The sequence below is a fragment of the Nycticebus coucang genome, chromosome 8, assembly GCF_027406575.1.
Source record: "Nycticebus coucang isolate mNycCou1 chromosome 8, mNycCou1.pri, whole genome shotgun sequence".
NCBI lineage: Eukaryota > Metazoa > Chordata > Mammalia > Primates > Lorisidae > Nycticebus > Nycticebus coucang.
The window spans coordinates 87,893,409-87,910,883 of NC_069787.1; the positions used below are offsets into that span (position 1 = coordinate 87,893,409).

Here is a 17,475-nt window from a genome sequence, read left to right on the forward strand (position 1 = left end):
AAAGAACATGTTGGGCATAGGAGCGGCATGTGCAAAAGTCCTGTGGCACGGTGCATCTTAGAATGGGTACAGGCGAAACTTACTAAATGCAGAATACAAATGCCTACATACAGTAACTAAGAAAATGCCATGAAGGCTATGTTGAACAGTTTGATGAGAATATTTCAGATTGTATATGAAACCAGCACATTGTACCCCTTGATTGCACTAACGTACATAGCTATGACTTAACAATAAAAATAAATAAATTAAAAAAAAAGAGTCCTGTGGCAAAAATGAGACGTAGCAGTGACTAAACATCCATCTATACTTCTATTTTATTTTTTTTTCAGATTTTGGCTGGGGCTGGGTTTGAACCCGCAACCTCCGGCATATGGGGCTGGTGCCCTATTCCTTTGAGCCACAGGTGCCGCCCCATCCACCTATAATTCTTGTACATCCAATCCAACAGCAAATTTTCTTGATTCTACCTTAAAAATATATCTAGAATCTGAATACTTCTCATCTTTTTCACTTAAACCACCCTAGACCAAGAACCATCATTTACTTGGATCATGTCTACAACTGCCTAACTCATGTCTTTGATCTGTCTGTCCTTGCCCCCATCCCATAATCTATTCTCTACACGTAAGCCCGCTAACACATAACTCAGGCCATGCCCAACTCAGCACAAAATGAGGGCCCAGTGTAATCTGGTTCCCCATCCCAACCCACCCCTCATTATCAAAACATCAAACTCACAGCTTTTTGCACTGACTGTTCCCTCTGTTGGAACACTCTTCCCCAAGTATTCATGTGGCTTCTTCCCCGACCTTGGGCAGCTTCTTTGAACACCCTATTTAACGGTGCATCCCCTTCCCTGCTTTTACCCTCTGAACTCTCTCCTCCTCCTCCCCTCCATTCCCTTCCTCTTCTTTTATTTTTATTTATTTATTTATTTTGAGACAGAGCCTGGGTAGTGTCCTGGCATCACAGCTCACAGCAACCTCCAACCCCTGGGCTCAAGCGATTCTCCTGCCTCGCTTCCCAAGTAGCCGGGACTATAGGCACCCTCCACAACGTCTGACTAGTTTTCTTCTTTTATTTTTTTAGACAGAGTCTCACTCTATTGCCAAGGCTAAGGTGTCAGCCTTGCTCCCAGCAACCTCAAACTCCTGGGTCAAGCAATCCTCTTGCCTCAGTCTCCCAATTAGCTGGGACTACAGGTACCTGCCACAACGCCTGGCTAATTTTTTAATTTTTAGTAGGTACAGGGTCTTGCCCTTGCTCAGGATGGTCTTGTACTCTTGAGCTCAGTGATCCTCCTACCTTGGCCTCTCAGAGTGCTAGGATTACAGGCATGAGTCACCATACCCGGTCAGAATTTATTTTTCCTCATCACACTTTTCACCATCTGACATGCAGTATTTTACCTATTTATTATCTATTTTTTCCCACTGGTATGTAAGCTACCTGAGGATATACATTCTTCTCAAATTTTTTCATGTTGTATTACAGCATCTGTAACAGTACTTGGCACCCACCAGGTACTCAGTAAATATTTCTGGAATAAATGAGTAAGTTTAGCCTTTAGTCACCCATCCTTAGTAATCAGCTACTATCTCGTGAATAGGCTATCCAAAAGTAATTGTGATAAATGCTTAGGTAAGCACAAGCTCCTAAAATCATTCTTAATAACGTTTTGTGTCGGGGCGGCGCCTGTGGCTCAGTCGGTAGGGCGCCGGCCCCATATACCGAGGGTGGCGGGTTCAAACCCGACCCCGGCCAAACTGCAACCAAAAAATAGCCGGGCGTTGTGGTGGGCACCTGTAGTCCCAGCTACTCGGGAGGCTGAGGCAAGAGAATCGCTTGGGCCCAGGAGTTGGAGGTTGCTGTGAGCTGTGTGAGGCCACGGCACTCTACCGAGGGCCGTAGAGTGAGACTCTGTCTCTACAAAAAAAAAAAAAAAAATAACGTTTTGTGTCTTCTACTTGTGGTGCCCTGGGGGCATGGCCAGGGTTTATTATTTCCTTTGTACTTAAATAGTAGAAGCTGAAGTGCAGAGAGGTTAAAAGTTAAAGCTGAACAGAACTTTGGTTTTCTGATTTGACGTGTTTAAAGAGTTTAGAGGGCGGCGCCTGTGGCTCTGTGAGTAGGGCGCCGGCCCCATATGCCGAGGGTGGCGGGTTCAAACCCGGCCCCGGCCAAACTGCAACAAAAAAAAAAAAATAGCCGGGCGTTGTGGCGGGCGCCTGTAGTCCCAGCTGCTCGGGAGGCTGAGGCAAGAGAATCGCTTAAGCCCAGGAGTTGGAGGTTGCTGTGAGCTGTGTGAGGCCACGGCACTCTACCGAGGGCCATAAAGTGAGACTCTGTCTCTACAAAAAAAAAAAAAAAGAGTTTAGAAGTTGTCACTCCTTTCCTGCCACCAAGGAAAAAGCTGAACAAACTGAACGGCAACAACGGAAATTCAGGGGTCCTCAAACTGCGGCCCGCGGGCCAAATGAGGCAGTGTGAGTGTATTTGTTCCCATTTTGTTTTTTTACTTCAAAATAAGGTATGTGCAGTGTGCATAGGAATTTGTTCATAGTTTTCTTTTTTAAACTATAGTCTGGCCCTCCAACAGTCTGAGGGACAGTGAATGGGCCCCCTGTTTAAAAAGTTTGAGGATGCCTGCAAGACAGAGGGCAAACTGCTGCCCTGAAAACTGAAGAGACAGGTGAATCTGGGTAATCACAGCTTATGGGATGCAGCTCAAGGCTAGAGCCAGTACCAGTGGTTCTCAAACTTCCTAATGCCGCAGCCCTTTAATACAGTTCTTGTGGGTCGAGACCCACAGGTTGAAAACTGCTGCTTTAAACTGTAATTGATGAATTGAAGGAGGCTCAGTGTAGACTAGCTTGAGAGTTTAAAACTCCCAGAGGCCCAGCCTTAGGGGGCCCAGCCACACTTTCGTAAGTTCTACTTCCAGGACCCCTACCAGAGTCTCCCTGTGAAGATTAGAGGAAAATCTTCTGCTTCTGGCACAGGAAGGAGAAAAGTAACCACTTTGAAATAGCCTGAAGTTCTCTATTTTCTTTACTAAGGCCTGCTTTCAAGGAAGATTATTTCACCAGAGGCTAGCTGACTAGGGTTTACCCAAGTTAATAGACAGGGAACTAACCAGCTCAGCCTCACTAAAACACAGAGACTAATCATAGGGCATCTTCCCTCCTTCCACACCATACCACCACATCAATAGGTAACTGAGTAATAGCGATAATGCTGTTAAAAGAACTATAAGCCTCAGTCCTTTTTTAAGGAGACTTGGGGAAGAAAACAAACAAACGAACAAACAAAAAAACCCCCAAAGACAGGAAAGGAGACAAAAAACAAGAACACTATAGGAAATTGTACCCTCTGACAGCAAAGCTACAGCAAACAGTTAAGTACAGCCTATCTCTCAGCTGGATGAACATGCAACCCTGCAATAACTGTGCACCAAAAAAAATTACAGTGCATGCTAAAAGGCAAAAAACACGGTCTTAAAAGACAAAGCAAGCATCAGAATCAGAGAAATTCTGAAATTATCAAAATGAGAATTTAAAATAACTATGATTAATATGCCAAAGGCCCTAAGGTAAAAAGTGGTAATATGCAAAATCAGGTGGGTGATATACGCTGAGAGATATAAGTTAAAAGAAATAACCAAAGGGAAATGCTAGAAATCAAAAACACTGTAACAGAAAAGAAGAATACCTTTGATGGGCTCATCAGTAGATTAGTAGACCAGACACAGTAAGGAAAGAATCAGTGAGCTTGAAGATGGGTCAAAAGAAACCTCATAAACTAAAATGCAATGGCAATAAGAATGAAAAACAAATAAAAAATACCAGCAAAGTATATCTTACAACTGGGGAACAATATTAAAATGTGTAACATATGCAGCAGGCAGAAAATCTGTGAAATATATAGAACTGAACAGCACCATCAACCAACTGTAACTGACTTGAACACTTAATTCAACAACAGCAGAATGCACATTCTTCTTAAGCTCACATGGAACATTAACCAAAATAGAGCACATTCTAGGACACATACAACACATTTTTTTAAAATTAGTTTTTTTGTTGTTGTTGTTTTGTTTTGTTTTTCGAGACAGAGTCTCATTTTGTCACCCTTGGTAGAGTGCCATGCCATCACTGCTCACAGCAACCTCAAACTCTTAGGCTTAAGTGATTCTCTTGCCTCAGCCTCCCAAGTAGCTGGGACTATAAGCACCTGCTGCAATGCCTGGCTATTTTTTTGTTGCAGTTGTTTAGCTGGCCCAGGCCGGGTTTGAACCTTCTCTTGCCTCATCCCAGCTATTTGGACAAGGCAAGAGAATCACTTAAGCCTAAGAGTTTGAGGTTGCTGTGAGCTGTGATGCCATGGCAAAAACTATAAAACTTCTAGAAGAAGTGGCTCAGTGGGTAGGGCGCTGGCCCCATATACTGAGGGTGGCAGGTTCAAACCTGGCCCCGGCTGAATTGCAACAAAAAAATAGCTGGGCGTTGCGGCGGTGCCTGTAGTCCCAGCTACTTGGGAGGCTGAGGCAAGAGAATTGCCAAAGCCAGGAGCTGGAGGTTGCTGTGAGCTGTGACGCCACAGCACTCTACTGAGGGCGATAAAGTAAGACTCTGTCTCAACCAAAAAACAACTTCTAGAAGAAAATATAGGAGAAAACCTCGGGGACCAATGTTTTCATATACAATACCAAAAGTATTATATATCCATTGAAGAAAAAAGTTGATAAGCTGGACTTCATTAAAATTAAAAACCTCTGTTCTGTGAAACATACTGTCAAGAGAATGAAAAGAGAAGCCACAAACTGAAAGAAAATCCTCAAAACATAATTGATAAAGGATCATACCCAAAATACATAAAGAATTCTTAAAATCTGGCTCAGCGCCTGTGGCTTAAGCAGCTAAGGCACCAGCCACATACACCTACACTGGCAGGTTCAAAACCAGTCCAGGCCCACCAAACAACAATGATGGCTGCAACCAAAAAATAGCCAGGCATTGTGGTGGATGCTTGTAATCCCAGCTACTTGGGAGGCAGAGGCAGAAGAATCACTTGAGCCCAGGAGTTGGAGGTGGCTATGAGCTGTAATGCCACAGCACTCTACCCAGGGTGACAGCTTGAGGCTCTGTCTCAAAAAACAAAAAAGAATTCTTAAAACCTAATGACATGAAAACAACCCAATTAAAAAGTGGGCAAAAGATGTAAACAAACACCTCAACAAAGAATATATGTGATGACAAGTAAATACATGAAAATATTTTCTTTTCTTTTGAGACAGTCTCAAGCTGTCACCCTGGGTTGAGTGCTGTGGCATCACAGCTTACAGCAACATCCAACTCTTGGGCTTAAGCGATTCTCTTGCCTCAGCCTCCCAAGTAGCTGGGACTACAGGTGCCCACCACAACACCTGGCTATTTTTTGATTGCAGTTGTCATTGTTGCTTAGCAGCCCTGGGCTGGGTTCAAACCCTCCACCCTAGTTGTATGTGGCGGCACCCTTGTCGACTGAGCTACGGGCGCCGCCATGATGAAAATATTTTTAACATTATATATCACTAGGGAATTGCAAATTATTACTTTTAAAATCTTTTTACTCATCAAGGAAATGCAAATTAAGGTAACTGCAAATTAAAACAAAAACACTATACCATTCCACGCTATTAGAATGGGTAAAATTCCTGAGCAGCGCCTGTGGCTCAGTTGGTAAGGCGCTGGCCCCATATACCGAGGGTGGCGGGTTCAAACCCGGCCCCGGCCAAACTACAACCAAAAAATAGCCGGGTGTTGTGGCGGGCGCCTGTAGTCCCAGCTGCTCTGGAGGCTGAGGCAAGAGAATCGCTTAAGCCCAGGAGTTGGAGGTTGCTGTGAGCTGTGTGAGGCCAGGGCACTCTACCGAGGGCCATAAAGTGAGACTCTGTCTCTACAAAAAAAAAAAAAAAAAAAAGAATGGGTAAAATTCCAAACACTGACCACACCAAATGCTGGCAAGAACATGAAGCAACTAGAATTCTTATTTATTGCTGGAGGGAATGCAAAATAGTAAAGCCACTTTGGAAGACAGTTTGACAGTCTTTCCAATGCTAAACATAGTAATCACATTTAGAAAAATAGTTGAACAGTATGTCCACACAAAAACCTGCACATGAAATGTTCACTGCAGCTTCACATATAATTGCCAAAATTCAGAAACAACCAAGATGTGCTTCAATAGATGAATAGATAAACTGGTATAATCATATAAGGAATATTATTCAGTGACAAAAGAAATGAGCTACCAAATCAAGCTGTGAAAAGACATGAAGGAAACTTAAACGCATATTGCTAACTGAAGAAACCAGTCTGAAAATGCTACAAACTATATGATTGCAACTGTATTACCTTCTGGAAAAGGCAGAATAACAGAAAAGTTAAAAAGATCAGTGGGTGGAAGGTAGTAGGAAGAATGAACAAAGGAGCACAGGAGGTTTTTAGGACAGTGAAACTGTTCTGTATGATATTTTAAGGATTAAGGATATTAAGGATTCGAGGATGTCATTGTACATTTAGCAAAACCCATAGACCTGTACAACATAAAACAATCAATTATAATGTGACTATGGACTTTAGTAAATAAATTGTCAATATCGGGTTTTCAATAACAAATGTATCATACCAATGCCAAGACTTTAACAAGAGAGAAAACAGGAATAAAGAATGTACAAAAGAATTCTGTATTTTCTGTTTAATGCTTTTGTAAATTTAAAACTGCAGAAGGTCCCAGAGGCTGTTGACTGGGTCTCTCTCTCTCCCTCGCAACAGCAGCCTGCGGTCCCAGGGGTGGGAGAAAGACGCCCTAATACCTCCTTGGGCGCTCTAAATACTGCCAGACAAGGCCCACCGACTGCCTTGATAGGCCAGCATCTATGTAAGGACGGGTTTAGGATAGGAGTGGGGTGACGGGAGCCTCGACTCTTCCAGTCTCCAGGGCTCAGGGGACCAGCTCCGGAAGGGAGACCGGGAGTTCCGGGAAGTGGACCTGCCGCGGGGAGCAGTTCCGGTTCTGCCTCTCCGAGCGGCGCGAGCGGACTCCGCGGCAGAGCTCGGAGGAGAGCGCTGGTCAAGTGGCCTAGAGTTCGAGTTCTCACTGTGTTGTCTACTACTATATGCACCCTCTGCACCTCACTAACCCTAGTACCTGACGGAAAAGTGTCTGCCTGGAGGAAGGCGGGAGTGTGAGTGAAGATTCGCCAGCCTAAGGAAGAGACCTCGCTCGGCACGGGTGAGCGTCCCGCCAGCCCTCCGCTCGCCCGGGCACTTACTTTGGTCTCTCAGCTCCTCCCTTCTAGGACAGCCGCGGCGCTGGCACCCCTTCCCGACGTCTGCACGCGTTACCCCGGCAACCGTCACCAGGGAAACCAGCAACGCCACTCTCGTGACGTCTCTACAGGGGCCGAGAGCGCCTGGACGTGTGAAAGCGCAGAGGCGCCAACAGCCCAGGACGGTGAGGAAATAGGCGAGGTGGGCTGGCTGGGAGAAGGCGTCGAGCGCTTGAGACTTTACATTTTTTGGAGTATATATTTTAAAAGTTTTGTGGCCCAAACGTTCTGCACAGACATGCACATTCCACTGTCCTGCAGGAAGTGAAAAATGAACAATCGCACCATGAAATTTAACGTAGCCGTTAAGATATGGTTGAAAAATGTAAGTCTGAGGACGAATGATTATATTATGATGGTGAATGAAAACAGGAGGACGCAAGACAGCAACGCTACATACAAAAAGTGCGTTTTCAAAGTACGCACAAAAAACTAAAATAGAAATACATAAACTTATATTAGGGTGATAGAATTGCAGTGATGTTTTTATTTTTGCACTTGAGAAGATCTCTCTTTCTCTCTATATATATATGTCTGTGTATATATATATAGAGAGAGACATTTATGTATATATATATATATAATTTTTTAAGGCACTTTGCAATTTAAGATACTTCTACGTGGGAGCGGAACATAATTATAAGAGTGACTTTACCTAACAAATGCAATCAGTGTAACCTAATTATTTGTACTCTCAATGAATCCCAAACAATAAAAAAAAAAGATATTACTACATTTCAGGGCTATATAGGGATGGGAGGCAAATTTCTAGGAAAGATGATCCAAGGAAGTTTTCCATATATTTATCTAGGCTTTTATAATTTGAAAATCTTGATATCTAACCGTTGTGGTTTTTCCATTTTCCTTCCTTATAAGGTGAATAGCCCATAGACATACCTGAGAAGATGCAGCACCATGTTATGGAAATAGGTGTAGTGGGCTGGATGGAAAAGAGCATCATGTGCTTGAGACTTTAAATCTTGTGCACTTCAGAATACTTTTAAAGTAATTAACATTTTTTTCCTTTTTTTATTATTAAATCATAGCTGTGTACATTAATGCAATCATGGGGTACCATACACTGGTTTTATATACCATTTGACATATTTTCATCACACTGATTAACATAACCTTCCTGGCATTTTCTTAGTTATTGTGTTAAGACATTTATATTCTACATTTAATAAGTTTCACAAGTACCCTTGTAAGATGCACTGTAGGTGTGATCCCATCAATCACCCTCCCTCTGCCCATCCTCTCCCTTCCCTCCCTCTCCCCCTTCCCCATATTCTTAGGTTATAACTGGGTTATAGCTTTCATATGAAAGCCATAAATTAGTTTCATAGTAGGGCTGAGTACATTGGATACTTTTTCTTCCATTCTTGAGATACTTTACTAAGAAGAATATGTTCCAGCTCCAGCCATGTAAACATGAAAGAGCTAAAGTCTCCATCTTTCTTTAAGGCTGCATAGTATTCCATGGTGTATATATACCACAATTTATTAATCCATTCATGGATCGATGGGCACTTGGGCTTTTTCCATGACTTAGCAATTATGAATAGGGCTGCAATAAACATTCTGGTACAATATCTTTGTTATAATGTGATTTTTGGTCTTCTGAGCATATACCTAGTAGAGGAATTATAGGATTGAATGGCAGGTCTATTTTAGATCTCTTAAGTGTTCTCCAAACATCTTTCCGAAAGGAATGTATTAATTTGCATTCCCACCAGCAGAGTAGAAGTGTTCGCTTTTCTCCACATCCACCCCAACATCTCTGGTCTTGGGATTTTGTGATATGGGCTAATCTTACTGGAGTTAGATGATATCTCAAAGTAGTTTTGATTTGCATTTCTCTAATGATTAAGGATGATGAGCATGTTTTCATGTCTGTAGGCCATGTGCCTGTCTTCTTCAGAGAAGTTTCTCTTCAAGTCCCTTGCCCAGTCTGAGATGGGATCACTTGTTCTTTTCTTGCTAATGTGTTTGAGTACTCTGTGGATTCTGGTTATTAAACCTTTGTCGGAGACATAACCTGCATATATCTTCTCCCATTCTGAGGGCTGTCTGCTTGCTTTACTTACTGTGTTCTTGGCTGTGCAGAAGCTTTTTAGTTTGATCAGGTCCCAGTAGTGTATTTTTGAAGCTGCTTCAATTGCCCGGGGGGTCCTCCTCATAAAATATTTGCCCAGACTGATTTCTTCAAGAGTTTTCCCTGCACTCTCCTCTAGTATTTTTAAAGTTTCACGTCTTAGTTTAAATCTTTAATCCAGTGAGAGTCTTATCTTAGTTAATGGTGAAAGGTGTGGGTCCAGTTTCAGTCTTCTACAGGTCGCCAGCCAGTTCACCCAGCACCATTTGTTAAATGGAGAATCTTCTCCACTGAATGTTTTTAATTGGCTTGTCAAAGATCAAATAATGGTAAGTAGCTGGGTTCATCTCTTGGTTCTCTATTCTGTTCCAGACATCCACCTCTCTGTTTTTGTGCCAGTACCATGCTGTTTTGATCACTATCGATTTATAGTACAGTCTGAGGTATGGTATTAACTCTCCTGGATGGGAGCCTCTGTGGAAAGCTGGCTTCAGTCAGCCATCTTGCCTCCGCCCCCAACATGATTTCTTTTCTTTTTTCTTTTGTTGAGACAGAGTCTCGCTATGTCACTCTTTTTTTTTTTTTTTTGAGATACAGCCTCAAACTGTCGCCCTGGGTAGAGTACCTCACAGCAACCTCCGACTCCTGGGCTCAAGCGATTCTTCTGCCTCCGCCTCTCAAGTAGCTGGGACTACAGGTGCCAGCCACAACACCCTGCTATTTTTTGGTTGCAGCCATCATTGTTGCTTGGCAGGCCCGGCTGGATTTGAACTGGCCAGCTCAGGTGTATGTGGCTGGCACCTCAGCCGCTTGAGCCACAGGCGCCGAGCCACACTATGTCACTCTTGATAGAATGCCATGGCGTCATAGCTCACAGCAACCTCAAACTCATGGGCTTAAGCGGTTCTCTTGCTTCAGCCTCCCAAGTAGCTTCGACTACAGGCACCTACCACAATGCCCGGCTATTTTTTGGTTGTAATTGTCATTGTTTGGCAGGCCCGGGCTGGATTCAAACCCTCCGGCTCCAGTGTATGTGGCTGGTGCCCTAGCCACTGAGCTACAAGTGCTGAGCCAACATTGTTTATTTTCATAAAGGCTTATTTTCATTGTAGTTGTTGCCCTCGGTAGAGTACCGTGGCATTACAGCTCACAGCAACCTCCAGCTCTTGGGTTTAGGCAATTGTCTTGCCTCAGCCTCCCGAGTAGCTCTGCCACAGGTGCCCACCACAATGCCCGGCTATTTTTTTTTGTTGCAGCTTGGCTGGGGCTGGGTTTGAACCCACCACCCTCAGTATATGGGGCTGGCGCCCTACTCACTGAGCCACAGGTGCCGCCCTCTTTTTTTTTTTTTTTTTAATGCAGAATCTCACTCTGTTGCCCATGCTGAGTATCTGAGACAATAGGCACACGCCACCAATTGGCTAATATTTTATATTTTTTAATAGAGACAGTTTTGCTCTTATTCAGGCTAGTCTCCAACTAGCCTCAAATGATTATCCTGGCTCAGGATGCTAGCTAGCTCCTGGGAGTACAGGGTGAGCCGCCTCATTTGGCCTGTTTGTTTGCTTTTAATTTGAAGATTTTATTGAGATTATTATAGATTGACATTCAGTTAGAAATATAAAGATAGATTCCCTGTACACTTTACCAGTTTCCTCCAGTGGTAACATTTTGCATTTAACAGTATAGTATCACAACTGGGATATTGACATTGACACAATCCACTGGTCTCACTTAGACTTCCCCAATTGTAATATATTGTTTTTTGTGTGTATATGTAGTTCTATACAATTTTAAAATGTGTAGGTTCATGTATCCATCACCAGTTAAGACATCAAACACAAATTTTCAAGATGATTGATTAGAAACATCAGACATTCATTTTCTCCAGAAAGAACCAAAATTGCAAACAGATGATCACACCTCAAATAGAACATCTAGGAGAAAACACTGAAATTCAACAGAAGTCACAGTAAACACCCAAGGCATATAAGGAAAAGGAAGAGAGCAGCCAGCTTTGCTGGGATTGGCTGGGAGCTCACAGAGTAGCTCCCTATTGCAGGGAAATGGTGAGAGATTCTCAGGGGTCTCCACCGAGGACTATGTGATTTTGGCAGCAGAACTTCCCCACCCCTGTGGGCCCTGAGGTTAGCATGTGCAGTGATCTAGAGACCTTATTAGGGCATAGCTTCAGACAAGGAACTTGTGCTGGGTCACAGCCTACCCCAGACCTAAGCAGCTGTAGTAAGTGCCATTTCAAGAGACCAGCCTACACAAGACTGCATCCTGTGCCGGAAACCAATATTCCTCATCCACAACCTGGAACTCCTCACATCCCCTAGAGACCACCTGAGGGCTGCTATGGCACAGGTTTGGTTGGATTCAGTGATGTTGCAGGATCCCCAACACTCTAGCCCACATGGAGCACTGCTCCCCAGGGAAAGGATGGTGCTGTGGATCAGAGAGGCTGCCCCAGGACAAAGAGAACAAAAAACATTTTCCAGAACCGGAGAGCTCCCTGCCCCCACCCACACCAGGGGCACAGCCTCTGTGCTATAGTGCATGTCCTGAGTATAGGCTCTCCATGCACATAACTGTGGCCACTGCTACCACTGGAGATGAAGTATGCATTCCCCGGAGCTTGAGAGCCTCCTGCATGGGACTGCTAATAGTAACTCTATCCACAGCAACACTAGGACCACTGGGCTCTATCTAGCATGAGCCCTGAGGTCAGGCTTATATCCACCACTGCAAACTGCTCTGCTCTGCCTACTATAGACACCTGACCACCACTGAGGTTGGATCCCAAAAAATTTTCCCCATTTTTCTAAAGTATTATAGTTTTTTTTTCAGTCTTTCATATGCTTTATTTTCTCCCTTCAATCATAATAATATGATACCCAAATTTTGTCTTTTTTTTTAATTTTATTTTTTTTTACCCAAATTTTGTCTTAACTGGTGGGTCTGTAAACACAGGTTTATCCATCCCACTTACAGGCAAGGCAAATGCTACTTCTTGAAAAGGTCCAACCATGGACCCTCTGGTCATCCAACCCAAGTCGCCCCCATGCCTGGCTTTATCTTCACTATATTGTGCAGCCACTTTACTGAATCTCATTCCAGACTTTAACTTTTCCATGGCTTCCATGATTTTGCCCTGTTTTACTGCATTGCCACCACCTTTGGGACCCTGAGTCTTGTCAGAACTGCCACTTCCAGAAGCTGCTCCCTCTTTCCCTTTTCCAGAACCGGTTTTTCCCTTGGGCGGCATCTTTGAAACTTGTAGTCCAATTCAATATTATAGTTTTTTATGCCCATCATTTATTTTGATCTAGTTTTGGGTGAGAGGTTTAGGTCAAGTTTCTTTTTTTCCTATGATGTCCAATGGCTCCAACACCATTTGTTGGAAAGTTATGCTTCCTCCATTTAATTGCTTTTGAACCTTTAACAACAAAACTAGTTCAAAAATGGGCAAAGCACTTAAATAGGTATTTCTCTAAAGCTATATAAATGGACGATAAGCACATGAAATGATGCTCAACATCACTAGCCATTAAGGAAATGAAAATCAAAACCACAATGAGATATCATTTCACACTCATCACGATGAATATTATCCAAAAGAGGGAAAATAACAAGTGTTGGCCAGGATGTGGAGAATTTGGAACCCTTATGCATTGCTGGTGGGAATATAAAATAGTGTAGCTTCTATGAAAAACAGCTTAGTGGTTCCTCAAAAAGTTAAAGAATTACCATATGATCCAACAATTCCACTTCTAGGGATATACCCAAAAGCAGTGAATGCAGGGACTCAAACATGTATGTCCTGTTCATAGCAGTATTATTCACAATAGCCAAAAGATGGAAACAACCCAAGGGTTCCATCAACAGATGAATAGATAAACAAAATGTGGAATACATATACATACACACAATGGGATAATTTATTATTCAGCCTTAAAAAATGAAATTTTGATATATGCTACAATATGGATAAACCTTGAAAACATTATGCTAAGAAAAATAAATCAGACACAAAATGATGTCTGATCCCACCTTAGAATGGACAAATTCATAGAGATTGAAAGTAGAATAGAGGCCGTTAGAAGGTGGGGTAGGGGAAAGTGGAAGTTATTAGAGGGCACAGAGTTTCTGTTATGGATGGTGGTGATGGCTGCACAACACTCATGAAAATAATTAGTTCCACTGAACTGTACACTTAAAAATGGTTAAAATGGGCTTAGCGGCAAGGGTGCCAGCCACATACACCAGAGCTGGTGAATTCAAACCCAGCCTGGGCCTGCCAAACAGCATTACAACTACAACCAAAAAATAGCTGGGTGTTGTAGCAGGCACCTGTAGTCCCAGCTACTTGAAAGGCTGGGGCAAAAGAATCGCTTAAGCCCAAGAGTTTGAAGTTGCTGTGAGCTGTGATTAGCACAGCACTCCACTGAGGGTGACATAGTGAGACTCTGTCTCAAAAAAAAAAAAAGTGGTCAAAATAGTAGACTTAATATGTGTACTTAACAAATAAAATTTTTTAAAATCAGGTGAACATAATTCTGTGTGGGCCTGATTTTTTTTCCTAATCCAGATTAGGAATGGATTTTTCTTAATGTAGATTCTTCCAACAGTTCCATGGAGCTCCAACTTTAAAGTGGGACCTTACCATGTTTATTTATCCTAATAATAATATGTTCACCAAACAGATTTTCCCTCACTAAAATTCTCCCACAAATAAGCAAATATAACATAACCAGTGACTCTTACCGTAAGAAGCAAGATTGAACTAAACAAAGTCAAAAGTGGCAATATCTGAGTTTTAACTCTCCAATATTAGTCAAGTCAACTTTCTTCTTAAAATAACAATAGTATCTTTATTATCATGATAATCAAACAGGTCATAAAATTGCTTTGTAAAATGTGATGTGTTTTTCATTCATTTATCTATATTATTTTAGTATTAATATCCGTATCACTACAGATTTAGCTGTTTTGCCTCATAGTAGAAGTAGGTTTTTTTTGTTTTTTGTTTCTGTTTTTTTTGTAGAGACAGAGTCTCATTTTTTCACCCTTGGTAGAGTGCCATGGTGTCACAGCTCACAGCAACCTCCAACTCCTGGGCTTAGGCGATTCTCTTGTCTCAGCCTCTCGAGTAGGTGGGACCACAGGTTGCAGTTTGGCTGGGCCTGAACCCACCACCCTCTGTATATAGGACCGGCGCCCTACCCACTGAGCCACAGGTGCCACCCTAGAAGTAGGTTTTGCTGCAGCCCCATTTGGCTCTCTCCACTTCAGAGCTCTCCATTCTAGATCTCAGCTTTGTGGGCCTCAAATCTAATTGGTTCGTTAAACAATGACTATATCTCTTGGGACTAGACTTAACATAGTCACGTGTTAACTGACTGACATGTAAACCAGTTACACTAAGGAGTTAACATTCAGGCCCATATCTAGAGACTCTCCCTTCTCAAAACCAGACTCCCAGGAAGCCAAAAGAGTCATCAGAAAAATATTGTGAGCATGGTTCAAAGCAAAGACAGGCAAAGTGCCTTGAGATATTTTGGGCCCAAGGTTAAGCCCTATTAAATTATTCCACTTCACAATCAGAAACCCCACATATGAAAGAATTATTCACTTTCTCCAGGTCAAAGGCCCTTCTTACTGGACATTCTGCCTCTTCAACTTGCCAAGGATTTGGGCTTGCTTTGTTGGCTACTGGCCTTCCACAGATTCGCCAGCACATTTTGAGTTTAGTTTGATACCATTTTGGCTATACTCTTATTTTATCCACAGAGCTATTTTGTCTAAGATGTGTGATCTCATTCATCATTGTTGACTTTATTAGAAAACTTAATGTTCCGCCAAGATACATCAATCCTTACTTCCAAGGGACTTCAGATGGATGAGATCTACCCTGGCTCTCCATCAAGCCTACAGCACAAGGTTAGTAATATGTTTTTACTTTCTAAGTTTCTCAATTCCTTCTTGGCTTGGATGACAGTCTTTCAAAACACTGGATGAGGGCGGCGCCTGTGGCTTAGTGAGTAGGGCGCCGGCCCCATATACCGAGGGTGGCGGGTTCAAACCCAGCCCCAGCCAAACTGCAACAAAAAAATAGCTGGGCGCTGTGGCGGGCGCCTGTAGTCCCAGCTGCTCGGGAGGCTGAGGCAAGAGAATCGCATAAGCCCAAGAGTTAGAGGTTGCTGTGAGCCATGTAATGCCATGGCACTCTACCGGAGGGCGGTACAGTGAGACCCTGTCGCTACAAAAAAAAAAAAAAAAAAAAAAAACACTGGATGAAAGTCACCCAATCCCAGTAAGTTATCAGTTTCTCCCTTTTTGACTAGGTCTCCAATGCCCTGTTAACTAATATTTAATTTACCACCTCCAAAGTAAAGGCCATTTGTTGCATGGGGGGATCTCAGCTTCCTTCTTATAAAGGCCAAAACAAATATTGACAGTGGTGGGTGGCAAAAACAAGAGGTGAAAGGCCTAGGTTTAATGTCACAGAGACAACAGGGAAGGAAAAGGACTAATCTAAATGAAGACAGACTCTGCTTGTGAAAAAACAGATAGGAAGTGCTGATTGATTTGCCTGTGATAAAAGAACAGAAGGGGCTTGGTGCCTGTAGTGCAGTGGTTACCGCACCAGCCACATACACTGAGGCTGGTGGGTTCGAACCTGGCCTGGGCCAGCTAAACAACATAGACAACTGCAACAATAACAAAAATAGCTGGGCGTTGTGGTGGGAGCCTGTAGTCCCAGCTACTTTGGAGGCTGAGGCAAGAGAATTGCTTAAGCCCAAGAGCTTGAGGCTGCTGTGAGCTGTGATGCCACAGCACTACCGAGGGCGACAGAGTGAGACTGTCTAAAAAAAAAAAAAAAGAACAGGAGGAAGGAAAGACACATTTAAAAGTCTGCACCCAGGGGCTAACACTGGGAGATGGCGGGTATCATTGAGAGAAATCAATGAGCTAGGAAGGACCACCAAGAAGGAAGACAGTAGATGAGGTAAAATTAGGTGAAGACTATAACTGAAAGGCCAGAGGGCAAAATTTTAAGTCACTCACTCTGTAACATTTGAGAGTTACACTGGGGATAGGAAAAAGACCTAACATCAATATTATGAGCAGCTCAGAATACTAAATTAGAACCAAAGTTGTTCCTAGGTTCCTCTGAGGGGACCAGCTGCACACTTGCTTGCCTCCTCCACGTTAGACCCATTTATCACTACTGAATTTAGGGGGGATTTTCCTAAATTTCATCTTGCAAAAGACAAATTCTTTCGCTTCCTTTCAGTGACTAAGGGGAATGTAGGCTCTCTTTGCTTAAGAATGAGACTAGGCTGCATGAGCAGTATGACTTCTTCCATGAATTTAGACCAAGTAATTCGCTGATCAAGTAAGTGGCAATCCAGATGAGGCTGGTGCATGTTGTTTCTGCTCTCAAATTTCCCTATTCTATTTGAATATCTTTCAAACAGGACCAAGTGTACACACAATATTTGGCAATTCCACTATTTGGCCCATGAGAATCTTAAAATACTTTATGTTTGTGCTCGCTTTGGCAGCACATATACTAAAATACTTGATGTTCATTTAGCTCTGTTTTGGCCTAAGTAGCGATGATGTGATAGGCTATATATTTACATGATAGAGCCTAAATTTCAAGTCCCTGAAACTCTTTGAGCAACAGCTCTTCATCTGTGAGACAAGAAGCATGGTCTACATGACCATCCTCTTTCAGAATGGCCTAGGCCACTCCAAAATTCTCATTCTGTGATAATGCAGCAGAATGCACCTAGCACACTTACTTCTAAGTGTGGAAGAAATTCAAACTCTCAACACCAGATGTCACTGTTGCTCATTAACTAGAAATAGGTAACTTCCTAAGGACAGAATTCTGAAAAAAATAAATTTTTTATTTTAAGAGTTGGGGTCTGGCTCTGTTGCCAGGCTAGAGTGCAATGACAGTGGTGATCACAGCTCACTGTAACCTCGA

The 17,475-nt window shown here is 42.8% G+C and overlaps 1 protein-coding gene across 5 annotated transcripts in view; it reads right to left on the reverse strand.

The window, feature by feature from the left end:
• Window positions 1–8,947, reverse strand: part of CCDC13 (coiled-coil domain containing 13) — a 78,498-nt gene extending 69,551 nt beyond the window's left edge. For all 5 annotated transcript variants that reach the window (XM_053598982.1, XM_053598980.1, XM_053598979.1 and 2 more), the window contains exon 1: window positions 7,319–8,947. The gene's annotated coding sequence lies outside the window, so the exon portion shown is untranslated. The remainder of the gene's footprint in view (window positions 1–7,318) is intronic.
• Between the last annotated feature and the right edge of the window lie 8,528 nt (window positions 8,948–17,475).